The following is a 13,470-nucleotide window of genomic DNA, read 5'->3' as shown; positions in this document are numbered from 1 at the left end:
TGTATAATATGATACAGCTACATATAATATCGTGTCGCATTATCTCTAGACGACGCGTTTCGGTGCGGTCGCCGCGCCGCCGCCGGTTTTACCTGTACGGAAACAAACGATGTACAATACAAAATAATAAAATACGTATAATAAATATATATTTTTTTTTCTCCGGTACTCTTCCAATATCGCGTTGTATTATATTATGTGTGTGTGTGTGTGTGTGTGTGCATTGTATCTAACGCACTGCACAAGACACACGCCCTCTATATACTCCACGTGAATTATCGGTGTCCCTGGATTCGTGTCAAACCGAAACGTATTCATCTAAATAATGGATTACCATTACCTATTATTAAGGACGGTTTATTTTTTCCCGTCCGATCACGTTCCCGCGGCCCTTGTGTATACATACGATTACTATACTTACCAGATATTATTATTATTATTATTATTATTATAATAATTTAACATTTTCGTCTATGCGGCGGTGGCGGCGGGCAGCATGTGTCGTCTCGTCGTCACGTGTATTCGTATTTAGTGTAGTTTTTGCGTTGCCTAGGTAAAAAGTAAACAGAAAAAAAAAAGAGAGGAAAAAAATGTTTAATTAACCGGTATTGGAATTGTGCTGGGTGGGTGCGGATAGACGCGCGCGAGGGAGGGGGCGGCGTCCTTTACTTTAATTGCCTGTAATCACACACCTCCCATTATTATACACTACGAATTACTGCAGAGACAACAGTGTAATAACGTGCCCTATTGCTATCACGGCAGCCATAATATTTCGCGCGTTGCCCCGGCACACATATTGTATACACACACCAACACACAGGAAACCGCATTCTGCCTTTTCTCCAATGGCACGCAGTAATGGTTATTATAATGATAAATAAAAAAAAAAATAATAATAATTATCGTAACGGCGTAATGATGATGGTAATAATAAAAAATAGTTATTCTAATTATTCCAAAATAATAATAATAAAAACGCCAACAAAACTACGCGTATCCGAAAGTAATTAACTATCTCAATTATTATTTTTTTCAGCCGCAGAACACGTAAAGTAGTTATTAACCATCATTATGTCGTTCAAAAACATATTTTTTTTTTTATATTAATTTTGTCACTACAAATATCTATACACACACATATATAATATATATATATTATAAACCTGCACGTGCAGTATATAATATAGTGGCGGTTTGGTAGGACACGATACATTATATTTTTTTTCATTTATCGACACAGATCTTCGCAAGGTAACAATTATCATTGTTTGACTGGATAACGATAAAAAAACGCACACTGGAACTGCCTAAAACTTCATTTCACCTGTATGCCTATTGCTTGTATGTGCGCGCGCGGGTGTTTGTGTGTGACTATCGACGATCGCTGATGTGCCTATAGAATAAATGACGTAATGTTAATTATTTAAATATTGTAGATGTGGCAAACTTTACACGTAAACAATCAAATGTTGTCGCTATTTGAGCTCTACTGTAGGTACATCCATGAGGTTTTTTTTTTAAACAAATTGTTATATGTGTAAATACACGCGTGTGCGTTTCAAAAGATATTTAAACACATTTTTCATTTGATCTTTCGTAGAACACGTCGTTTCTTTTCGTCCGCTGCAGTTATAACTACAGACACTCGAAATTAAATCGGTACAAAAAACTATTTTTTTAATTTTATTATAATAATAAAAATAGATTTTTTTTTTATAAATCTCGTTTACGCGGTTTTTTCTCGGTGCGACGACAACACCGTCTTGTTAAGTTTTACGGCAAACGGGCGGTCAGTCACTCAGTCGGTGTCGGCGGCATTCAGATTTTGGTGTTTCGAAAATAATTCGTTGTGGCACAGTATAATATTATAGCGAGAAACAAACGGCAATTATAATAATATAATGTTATAATGTACGCTCTGCTCCTATATAGTAGACGTAAGAAGCAGTTGAGAGCATCAGCAGCAGATTAAACACATACCACGAACGTTTGCCAACCGAACAAGAGCGCCCGCGCGCGGGTGTGTGTGTGTGTGGTGTGTGAGAGAGAGAGATAGATGTATCTGTATGTCGGGTCGGAGGGTGGGGGGTGTTAGAGAGAGTGCGGAGATGAGAGTATACGAGAGGGTGAGAGGAGACGTCTTGCTCGACAAAGAGATTATGCGAATAAATCATCGTTTCGGTCGTTTTCCGAGACCAGTTTTATTTCTGGTGTGTCCGGCAATAACAATTAAACACACACAAAATATATATACATATGTATTATAATCTCTTAGCGCACACATAAATATATGCACATTTAAATAAATTAATATCTCATATGTGGTGTATACACGAACAACAATCGTAATAATAAGAGTAAATTATATTTTATTAACTCATTTGGCGTTCCTTCAAACTTCTCCAAATCCATATAAATAATAAAAAAAAAATATATATATATAAAAAACACTCTTTGGGTTGGGCCCCGACACTGAATTCCACTGCACAGTCGCTGTGTGCGATATTTAAATAAATAAATAAATATATATATTTATACTTATGAAACGTCGTCGAGCCCACGCTATTTCGGGTTTTTATTTTATTTTATTTTTATTTTAATTCAAATTAATGACCGTTTCTTTGACACACTTGTCCCCTGCATGCGTGCACAATGCACATGTATATATTATATTGTCCCCGTTGTCTCCTATACGGTTTTTAATTAATTCGCATATTTCATTAGAAAACCGACCGCCGTTGCGAGTTCATTAAACAACACAACGTTCGCGCTAAGAAGAAAACGTCCCCGGCTAATTAACGCGCGCGCCCGGTCGTCGGGGCCAAAAAATCTTTTTAAATATAGCACCGACGCGTTTATTTATTTATTATTATTATTATTTTTTTTTTTTACTCTAACGAGTCTGTTCGAATTCACGTTTAAAAAGTCGAATCCTGCAGAGCAGCGAGTTTCTCGTTATTTGTTGTTAACGCGTTCTATGGTCACCGACAATAATATTACCGGTACTATTACTATATATTCTGTATATACTACAGCTGCTACCGCGATAATCGTAAAAGAACAAATCGTGCGGACGAGGCTGGTTTTTTTTTTTTTTTTAGTTCACTCGGTACAAACGCACACATCGTAAACGGTGTTGTAGTCGGTGCGTACATTGATATCGATGGAAACGTCGTTAAAAACGTTAAACGGTTGTCGTACGCAATCGGGTCGATGTATAAATTATAAACGCATTATTATTATCACTATTATTGTTACAGGTATCCTATAATGCGACGATGCTCTCCGGTTTACTTTATACTTTTGCGTCGTGCAGCGTATGACTCAGAATCCGTTCTCCTCACTCCCCACCACCCTCGCCCGCTGTCTTTCACCGCGAAAACGGCCGTGTTCGGTTTGTGTGTAAGTCGAGAATTTGTACGTTATGACACCATGTCTTGCAGTTGTAGTTTATCGTTAAGCTATAGGCGGGAGGCGATTGCATTTCGGACAGTTGGCGGCCCACCGCAAACGGAGTGACCGAAATTAAGTATTCCATTAATGCGTTTATTTTATAACCGGACCATAAAGTACAGCGGAAGACGACCGCGGTAGGGAGGTGGAATCTAAATAGAAAGAAAATAATATATATACATAATAATAAGAATAATAAAAATTAGAATGTATACCTATAAGGTGCTTGTAATAGGTATACGCAAGAAACCGTTTTTTTTTTTGTCTCTTTCTCTGCACAGTTATCTCTCTCTCGCTCCCTCATCGCACTCGACCAGTCTGGTCTCTGCTGCATGTGTATGCGCCTCGGCTTTCACGGATACCTATTTTATATCAAAACGAGATTTCTCCGTGTGCGACCTCCTCCCCCTCCCGCGGTATATATATACGTGTGCAAAAATACATTGATTTCAAATTAGCGACGACTACACGTTATATTACTATACATAAACACACACTAACGCTGTGAGTGTACTTCCTTGGATGTGTGTGTGTAGAAAGAAAGGAAACAACTGTTAATTATCGCTTCGACATTATATTTATTTTTATATATTTTTTATATATATACACATACAACCCCGAACGACGACAACGCCCACGTCCTCGGCGGTCGCCGACTCCGCACATTATGAGATTATCTTTTAGTGGGTGTGTACGGTGTGCGTACATTTACGTGCAATAATACTAATGTGAAGGTTGTCGGACAGACGAAGAGACGTATAGACAGAGGGAGAGAGGGAGAGAGAGTGAGAGAGACGAGTTGAAAAATAGGCAAAAATAATAAATTAATGGCGCCCGTTAGGGTGACGTTATGTGTGAGTTCATTCGGCGACGTGTCAACTGTCTTTTAAAGGCTCGTATTGTTCTCAATTAACCGGACACAGGTAGGTACATAAGCGACAACAATGCGACGGCCGTCGCTTTTATATATAATATACATGTAAGGTTATGTGTGACGCGCCGCCAGGTCCACACTTCTCTTTGACCATGCGTATTATTTTTCTCTTTACCCGTCCGATAAATCTTAAATAATGGATTTCGGCCCACGGATTATATACATTTTGTTTTCCCTTGTATATTATTCTCGGGCATATAGCCCATTTCGACATTTCGTAGACGCCATTACCTTATTTCAATCCCATTGAATGGCACCGTGAAGTCTTAACCCCGCAGCGTGCGTAAAATGCATGAAATACTTGTTTCAATAACTATTTAACTTACTAAATCTATTATATAGGTCTGACACGACGACTGTTGTAGGTTTAATACAATATAATACGGTCGCCACTGCAGCAGGTAACAATAAAATACGAATCGATTTTAGGTACCCAAAAATCGTTGGCTTTTCTTGATCGAATTATTTTCTGCCTTGTACGTTGTATCCATCCACCCGCTTACCAATGGTATAATAAAATCGTCTGCAGGATTACGTCACGGAACAACAATGTGCAGGGTACAGATATTTAAAATCATTTTGGAATACGTTCAAATCCGTTTGTCGGACGCGTACCAATTATTATATATGTATAAATATTACAGCATAATATTATTACATTCGTCGTACCTATATAGTCGCACGATATTTAATATAATAATCGCATAGTATAATGACTCGTCGTTACTCGTTATTATTCAACGCTATCCGTGCTGTACTCCAGTGGCGGCCCGCTCTTACCCATTATTCATAAGACACGCGACTGTTGAAAAAGTTCCAAAGTGAACGTGGAGGAGGAGAAGGTGGAAGAGTTCGCGATGTACGCGCATAAACGATTGCTGCACGTAAACGGTTGTATAAGGTTGTCATCAACTGCACGTTATTGCTTTGAAACCGTTTGAATTTCGAATTTTTATTTTCCTTTATCGAAAAAAAAGAATAAATCAAAAGGTTTACTCGGATATATAGGTTTATTTCATCCGTCTATCGGTCCGACGCCGCTGCCCTTGTGTATACCCACTTTATACAAACCATATATACCTACATACATTCGAGCCTTTTCGGTGATCAATTTTTCAAGATTTTTACACGTTTTAGCGTCCAATGGGAAATATATATGCATATATTTTTGTTTTGCTCCACATTTCGGCCGTTTTATTTATTTATACGGTGAAACGTTGCAGAAATAAAAACGTATCGCCAAAAGCCGTGTTTGTAGGGCCTCGTCTGTCGATTGCGCCAAGTTTTTTCGGAGAACATATCATGCTCTATCCCCACCGCCGCTCTTGCAGGGCTTTTTTTTCGTCTTATTTTGTATGCGTATTGTATGCATGGGATTTTTTCCTATAAAACTGTTCTCCTCATGTAAGAAATAATAAAAAAAAAAATTATACATATAAATATATAATATAATGTATAGGTATATATACGCGAACAAGAAGGTATGCCTTTTCCCGACGTCTACTTATTCTTATGGAAATCTCCCTTTTTTTTCTTTGCCCCCGCTCCGCCCGCCACGCGCACAGGTTCTCAACCGCCGCCCTATCCTTCTTTTTTCTCCCTTTTTTTTGTCTTTTTCATACATGTTAAGTTTCTCCGCTCCCGTTTTTCATTATTACGTGTTCTTTCAGTTTCCCGCATTCAGACTAATGTATATGTATGGGTGCCCATTTCCATTAAAACTTTTCCCCGTCGCGCCGCTGCTAACCATCCATCCCCCTTCGCCATATCATCCCTCCACCACGCCGCTCCACATACTAGTCGTCTGCCACCGCCGCCTCCCCGTGAACCCGTCACATCCGTGGCTACTATTTTCAAGACGTACGTATTTTATTAATGCCCGCCCGCTCCTCACCGTCGCCCCATTAGACGACCGTTGAATTATTAAACCGTTTTCGTTCTTCCTTTATATACTTCCGTCCGGCCTTTGCGGCCCGCACATAAAAAGCGGCGCTTTAGATCGTTTGCGTATATTATTTTATTATATAAAATGGTAATAGATAATAAATATACGTATATAATATGTATAGCTGCGTTTTGTTGTCCGCTGTCGCAGTAACTAGGCCAAACCCGCGGATAAGTTCGTTATTATTATCGGTATTAATATTTTAATATGTATTATAATATACCTATGATATATATTATTATAGTGGTACTCACGTATAGCGATGTAATAATAAAATAATAATAATTTACGAACGCTAAGTGGTTTGTGCAATCGAGTGCGGCAGGTTGAACGCGTGTGCGCGTAAATAGAAAACGTCACGACGACGAATGCGCCGGAGTGTTTTTGCATTAACGTACATTTATTATTATTATTATTTTTAATTATTATCACTTGACAGGTATTTTGAGGATATTTTTTAGACGCGTTTTCCGAATACCACCGCCGCCTCGCGTCTTTGAGCCCGCGCCGGTTTTTACGAGTCGCAGACAAAATATCTCTGGTACACACACACGCGCGCGCACGCATTTCTTCGTTCGCCACTTTGTTTTTTTATTACCAACACCGAAACCCGTTTGCCCGCATTTTTTTTTTCGTTTTAATGTCATCCGTGTTAATTGCCCCGCCAGCCACACGTATAGTGTCTGTCTGTGTGTATAAAGGTGCAAAAATATCGGCACGGTCATATCGATTGAGCTGGGAGAGAGGGTGATAGAGAGAGAGAGAGAGAGAGAGAGAGAGAGAGGGAGATAGAGAGAGAGATAGGGAGAGGGAGAGAGAGAGATAGAGAGAGAGAGAGAGAGAGAGAAAGGGAGTAGAAGAGAACCGAAAATCGTGTATATAAATGGTATCGGAATGATTTTTAATTAACAGTAGGACGGCGTGTGTCTTTCTGTTATTTCTTTCTTTCGTATTTATTTTTTATCATTCTCTCCGGCTGCTTGGACAAAGGGGCTTAATTAATTATATGATTGATCGGGCCATTAGGTACCGGCGTGGGCGACTCATCAATACCTATCTGATTTCGCGTCGCACGCAATTTATAACCTCAATGACAACGCGGGTCTTGTGTTTCTTCTCCGGTTCAATTAACCCCGTCGGGGCCCCGCGAAGGTGATTAAAACCGACACTTTGGGTTGTCATTTCGATAGTGTCGTCGCATCCGCCGCCGCCGGTGTTTGTGGGAATATGAAAATTAGATGCTTCTTCTTGCTGTTTATTATAGTCGATTATAATTGTATGGTTATTGGTTATATTATATATACCTATATTATACTGTTCTTTCGTCCATTATATATTTCATTAGGCATATCTGTCCGGCAAAATTCGCAGGCAAAATATTATTTCAACGCGCGATTTGTTCCACCGTGTTATTGTGTCTGGTAATGAAAACCAAAGGAGGATAGTTGGTGGCCAACTGCTGACGGATGTCAAGTGCCCACTTACGTTTTGACGCGTCCGGCAGCCGGCCAAAGAATTATTGCCCATTTCTTTGCCCACATTATTATGATTTTGCTAACTAATCGTTTCCCATGTGCGGTTCACTTCCACGGCGTGCAACTCATTTTTTAATTATTAATTTTTAATAAAAAAAATTCGTCATATTATATCACGATAGTAGGTACGTACAAAACCATGTTCGTTTTTACAATTAAAAAAAAATAAATATATTTAGTTAACTCGCAAATAAATCTTCATTTATTCTCTAAATATGTTTATACTCTCCTTATAAAAAACAGTTTAATTCTTTTTTTTATTTTTTATTTTTTGCCTAGAGGCAAAATCTATTTCAATTCATTTTCAAGTTTATATATGGTTTTTTAAGTTTACAAATAAAATACTGTGTTACAAATCGTTTGGCTGTATCTACAAGTGTGCTTCTTTTATAAAATATTTTAAATGCGAAATATATAGTTACGGACGTTGAGGTAAAACAGGTTTTCAGTGCCCAGCGCATTATTTCCATATATATTAACGAAATGGAAAAGACGTCTTTGTTTGAATATAATTTCACTGTCGGAATTAAGTTTAAGTATTTAAATCAAAATTTATTCCAAACAACGTAAACGTAATAACTTGTTTCCAATCGATTTAAGCTATTTGTTATGGACCAGCAGCTAGCAGTGGAATTTTTCGCAATATTGAATAATAATAATAACAACACAAAGTCCCCATAAACTCATTTCAATTTTCTTTCGGACCATATTGCTCGGGTCCTTCAATTAAACCGAAGAAGGACGAAGGAATGAGGTAGAGATGGGTAGAGATGATTTTCCCCTAAAGACGTCCTTTCTCGATAATATTTAATATATTTAGGAATGCGACCCTACGAAAATATTGGGCTTAATGAAAAAATATATTACCCGATTTCTCGTTCCCGGCATTTGCTCTGATGAAACGGCCACGAAGGGTTCTGAAGGATTTGTTTATTTACAAATCGAAGGTCAAAAAAATGTCCGGGTTAAACGCTCATTTTTTAATAATCTTTTTTTCATGCCTATAAATATAATATTATGTTTATTTCGGAGAAAAAAATACTCCCCTCGTCATTTGAAATTAATTCCTTTTTACACGATCGTTGAACATGAAATGCCACTAATTAATCGCTGAATAAAATCGCTACGGTCATTAAAAAAAAAAATCTCCCCCATTGCAAAATACTTTTCTTGTTTAAGACGTTAACAGTGTTTTTTTTTGATATTATTATTATTATTCGGTGTAAAAATACTAAACTAATTTTTTTATTACATTAAACTTTTCATCGTTGTTGTTTACATCGGTTTTTAATTGCTGTAATAAACACGAATTTCCAACGGTACGACAGTTTCCCCCCTCTGGGTATCAAGTAGTATTAAATTTCGCGCGCGGTTTTACAAGCACAATTAACGCAGCAACAGTTTACCGTCAAGAATGAATTAATTAAATTTCCATATTTTCCGTCTATATAATTTCATGACTTAAAAGCGGCGTTATTTAACAGGACATAAAGAGGGGCTTTAGTCGCTTCCCCTCGACGGACGTTATTGCTCGTAATTGCGCATGTGACATTGTACAATAATAATATAGCAATAACGTGTATCGGATTTCCAGTGTTTTGGCGGGTTTTAAAAAACGAAATATACGTCATTCGTTCGTTATAATTTTTAAAAGTTTGTCGATTTAAAGAAATTGTTCTCAAAATTGATCGAGATTCGTGCATACCTATATGATTTTTATACGTGCCTAGTAACTATACCTAAACGCATTATATGTATTATTATAGGTATTGTATTAATACCACGCGTCTTGGCGTCTGCAAGAGGGTTTTTCCTAGCTTACGACGTGTGCGCGTATATATGTGTGAACGTATAAATTGGCTAGACGGTTTATTTTTTTCTCCCTAAACACGCAGTGCAAATAGGAAACATTGTACGATAGGATTTTCCGCTATTTACTACGACACACCGCCACAACACCATTCTACGACTACGACTACTATTACTGCCCCTGTTGCTATATATATCTACATTCTAGACCACTAATACAGCAATACTACAACTGCACGACCGTATTTATATGTGCACATGTGTGTGTGTGTGTGTGTGTATGTGTGTTCGTACCGAAGTCGTTACTTATATACGACCTATAAGCGCGCGTTGGTGCGAAAATTCCGGAAAAACCATCGACCGGCGCGGCAGTTTTCTCTCGCACTGCACACGCACACTCGTACATTGCAAGTTTCTCGGGTATATGGTCGTTTTTAATTTCTGCGGGCGTCCGGGCAAAAACAACGGGCGGTCAATTAAACCCACCGCGCGTCTGTGCTTCCTCTTCTCATGCACGCAGTGCTCACGTCGTCGCTTATATATAGAAGAGCGTGTGATCGGTGGGTGGGCGGGCTGCGGGGCGAGCGTGTTAGCGGCGGCATCGACGACGGGCGGATGGGCGGGCGGGCGGTTAAATCGCCGGGGCACCAGGCGCCGGCCGGACAAACGACGCGGTCTTTAATGAGCTTTTGCGCGTTCATTCTGGCAACGCCGCCGCCACCGCCCGGCCGTCCGCCTTTGCGTGAGTGTGTGTTATTCGTATATACACGCATGTATATATATGACGAACGGTGGACTTGGGACGACCGCGGCGGTGGGGAGGTAAGTTTTTCCCCACTCGGTTTAGGCTTTTAATTAATGGAAAAACCCGTGGTATGTGTGTGTGTGTGTGTGCTGGTGCGCGCGGAGAGGGGGAGAGGCGAATGGCGACTCTGAGATATGCCCGGGACCCGAAACGTAAGCATCCAATTTATCTAATTGTTGAAGACCTCGGCAGAGAGCCGGACGGGGTACGACGAGGATCGACTTGGTGGGATAAGGGGTAAGGGGGAAGACAGAGAAAAAGAAAATAGGAAAAAAAAAGAATAACCCCCGCGCAGTATAAACCATCGTATAAACTGCTGCAGCTCGGTCTCGGGACGCGTGTGTGTTGTATTTGCGCTAGCTCGCGTGTGCGTGTCGGTGGGGATGATGGCAGGAGAGAGACGAGAGGGGAGGGGGCGGTGTTAGGTTAGGAAATGAAAAATAATGGCTGGACTCGGGTCAATATTAATAACGGCCGGCCGTCGCTTAATTAATGTATATATATATTATTTTATCGACGGAAAAGAAAATTATATATGACTGCCGCGTTTAGTCATTCCGAGGGCTGTGATGGCAGTGCATCATAATAATATGTGAACGAAACAAAAACAATAATCACACTAACGGCTTTTTAACGACGACGACGACGACGTTTGGATATCGTCACGACGACTGCGACTTGCAAGTTTACATTAGTAGACGCACGTCTGTGTGCGCGGGCGCGCCATCGCGTGTGTTAACGTTTCAGCGTTTGGCGTTGGAGCCCTTGACCTAGTCACAGGTGACGTCATCAGGGGCGCGAATCCCCGCGGACTTCCATTCATCTGTCGCCGCCGGCCGACGGTCATCCCATTGAAAAAACGCCGTCGCGGTACGAATACACACTAACACACGCACTTTACCGCGCTTACACACACAACCCGGAAAGCCGGAAAAGGGTGTGATGTGTGTTTTGTTGGTTTTTACGCACTTTGTAAAAGTCCATCGCACTCGGTTTCCGCACACCGCAAATGCGGGGTGGTGGTGGCGTTGCAGGTCGCTGTGGTGTACATGTGTATATTATATAGTTATTTCGTCAACCGAGAACTACTGACAACAACATACGTACATACATGCCTATAAAATAATATATACGAGGGCGCCCGCAGTGAGAAGGTAAAGGGGATACTGTTCCGCCGGAGAATTTTTGACTGCATGTACCAATATATGTAAATATCACTATACATAACTTATACTAGATTATAATTGATAAGTAATTTTCAATTCTTGCCAAGGATGGGATTTCGTCCTGCGGGCGCGCTTCAATATATTATTATATTGTGACGTGCTTACACACAGAAACACACGATTCGCCTCTGGTGCGGTTGCCAGATTCCAGCTCTGTGCACGCGTATACGTCTGCACAGATTCATAATAATAAAATTTGCATGCATGACGATGCACACGATTTTCGTGTTTTGTCGATATTAATTAATATTAAACAGTCATAGAAATCCGCGGTGCGATAATGTCTGCGACAAACCGCAAAACTTTTAGACAGTCGTTTCGAAAGTACTGTGATATTATAATGATCTTACGGAACGTGTCTAAACAACGGTTTTAGGGCGTTCGAACATTTTCCGTAGGTCGACAATGTGGACCGTATCGTATGTGTGATTTATAATATAAAACCGGCAGTGCATGTGCATATTTATATATATATATATTATAGATAAATCATTGAATCGTTATTCCGCCTAGTGTTATATTTGAAAACCTCGGTGGCGGTACCGTGTATTGTTGTAGGCGACGATTTGAAATGAACGTGTGTGGGTTGACAATGTGATTTTCAGAGAAATGTCAAAATTCGGTTTTTACCTGTGTGTGTGGTCAAAACGATCGATAATAATATGATGACGGTATACCTACACGTGTGAGAGCTGCTGCAGCGTATAATAATTCTTTGACGAACGAAATCCTTTTTAATACCACTGACGTGACGTTGACTTATCGACGGTTTCGGTTGTACGTATTTATTTCTTTCTCACTATTCAACAACGCTTATACATTATTTTTATTATTATTATTCTGTATTACTTAAAAATCATATTGTACCGTGAAAAGATATTATTTTCATTTGACCAAACCGTTCGGATCCCGAAGACGTTAAAATCGACAATGACTCTTTTGTTGTTGCAGTATATAACTGAGAGAAGCGTTCGGGTGGGATTCGTGCAAGGTGTTCTATATATATAGTGTACAAATAGTCATTTCCGCCCTATCCTATTATTTATCGCCGCGCAGTAATGCCGAGATAATTCTTCGAATCTGTCCCGGTTTTGTTCATTGTGTATGATCCTTCACTACCTATAAATCGATTTTTGGATTCTGAGGTGCATCGTATTAAAGGTAGCTTACATAAATAAAATGTGATGTGTGCGCGAGGCGACACCATAACGTTATTGTTGAACAATTATTTAGTCGAATATTTGTGTTTTTGAAAATGTTGATAGATTTTTGGAAAATTATTAATATGGTATTAAATCGTGTCAGTCAGTGCAATAAGATTTGTACGTGCTAAATCAAACGGCTAAAGATGCCTAAAATATCATAACATTGTGTTTCGGTGTTTACAGGCTGGTTTGTCGACGAGAGAGTGAGAGAGAGGTGATCATGTGTAACTGGCAGTGCTATCTTTGGGTCGCGCCGTCAACTAGTGTCGTCCGCCGCCCGACCGCGCGCTCAACGGGCTACACTCGTAGCGCGTCTTTTTACACCGCGCAAATAAAATATGCTTATATTCATTACGGAATGATTTTCTAATTTTTTTTAATAAAGGTCGTTCAGATATTATGTGTTCCGTCGTCACTGATGATTTCTCATACAGTATTCAGACGGGATAATGATAAAAATATATTAATTTAGTAGTAATAATATACGAAGTACTCGAAGTAGATATTCGAAACTGTATGGGTAAATACTAAAATATTAATTTACGTGTGGCCGTC

At 39.6% G+C, this 13,470-nt stretch overlaps 1 protein-coding gene across 2 annotated transcripts in view; it reads left to right on the top strand.

The window, feature by feature from the left end:
- The window catches only part of LOC132943132 (zinc finger homeobox protein 3), a 108,094-nt gene that overhangs the window by 15,057 nt on the left and 79,567 nt on the right, over positions 1–13,470 (top strand). The window lies entirely within an intron of this gene.

The sequence above is a fragment of the Metopolophium dirhodum genome, chromosome 4 (assembly GCF_019925205.1).
Source record: "Metopolophium dirhodum isolate CAU chromosome 4, ASM1992520v1, whole genome shotgun sequence".
NCBI lineage: Eukaryota > Metazoa > Arthropoda > Insecta > Hemiptera > Aphididae > Metopolophium > Metopolophium dirhodum.
This window is presented reverse-complemented; position numbering and strand designations above follow the sequence as displayed.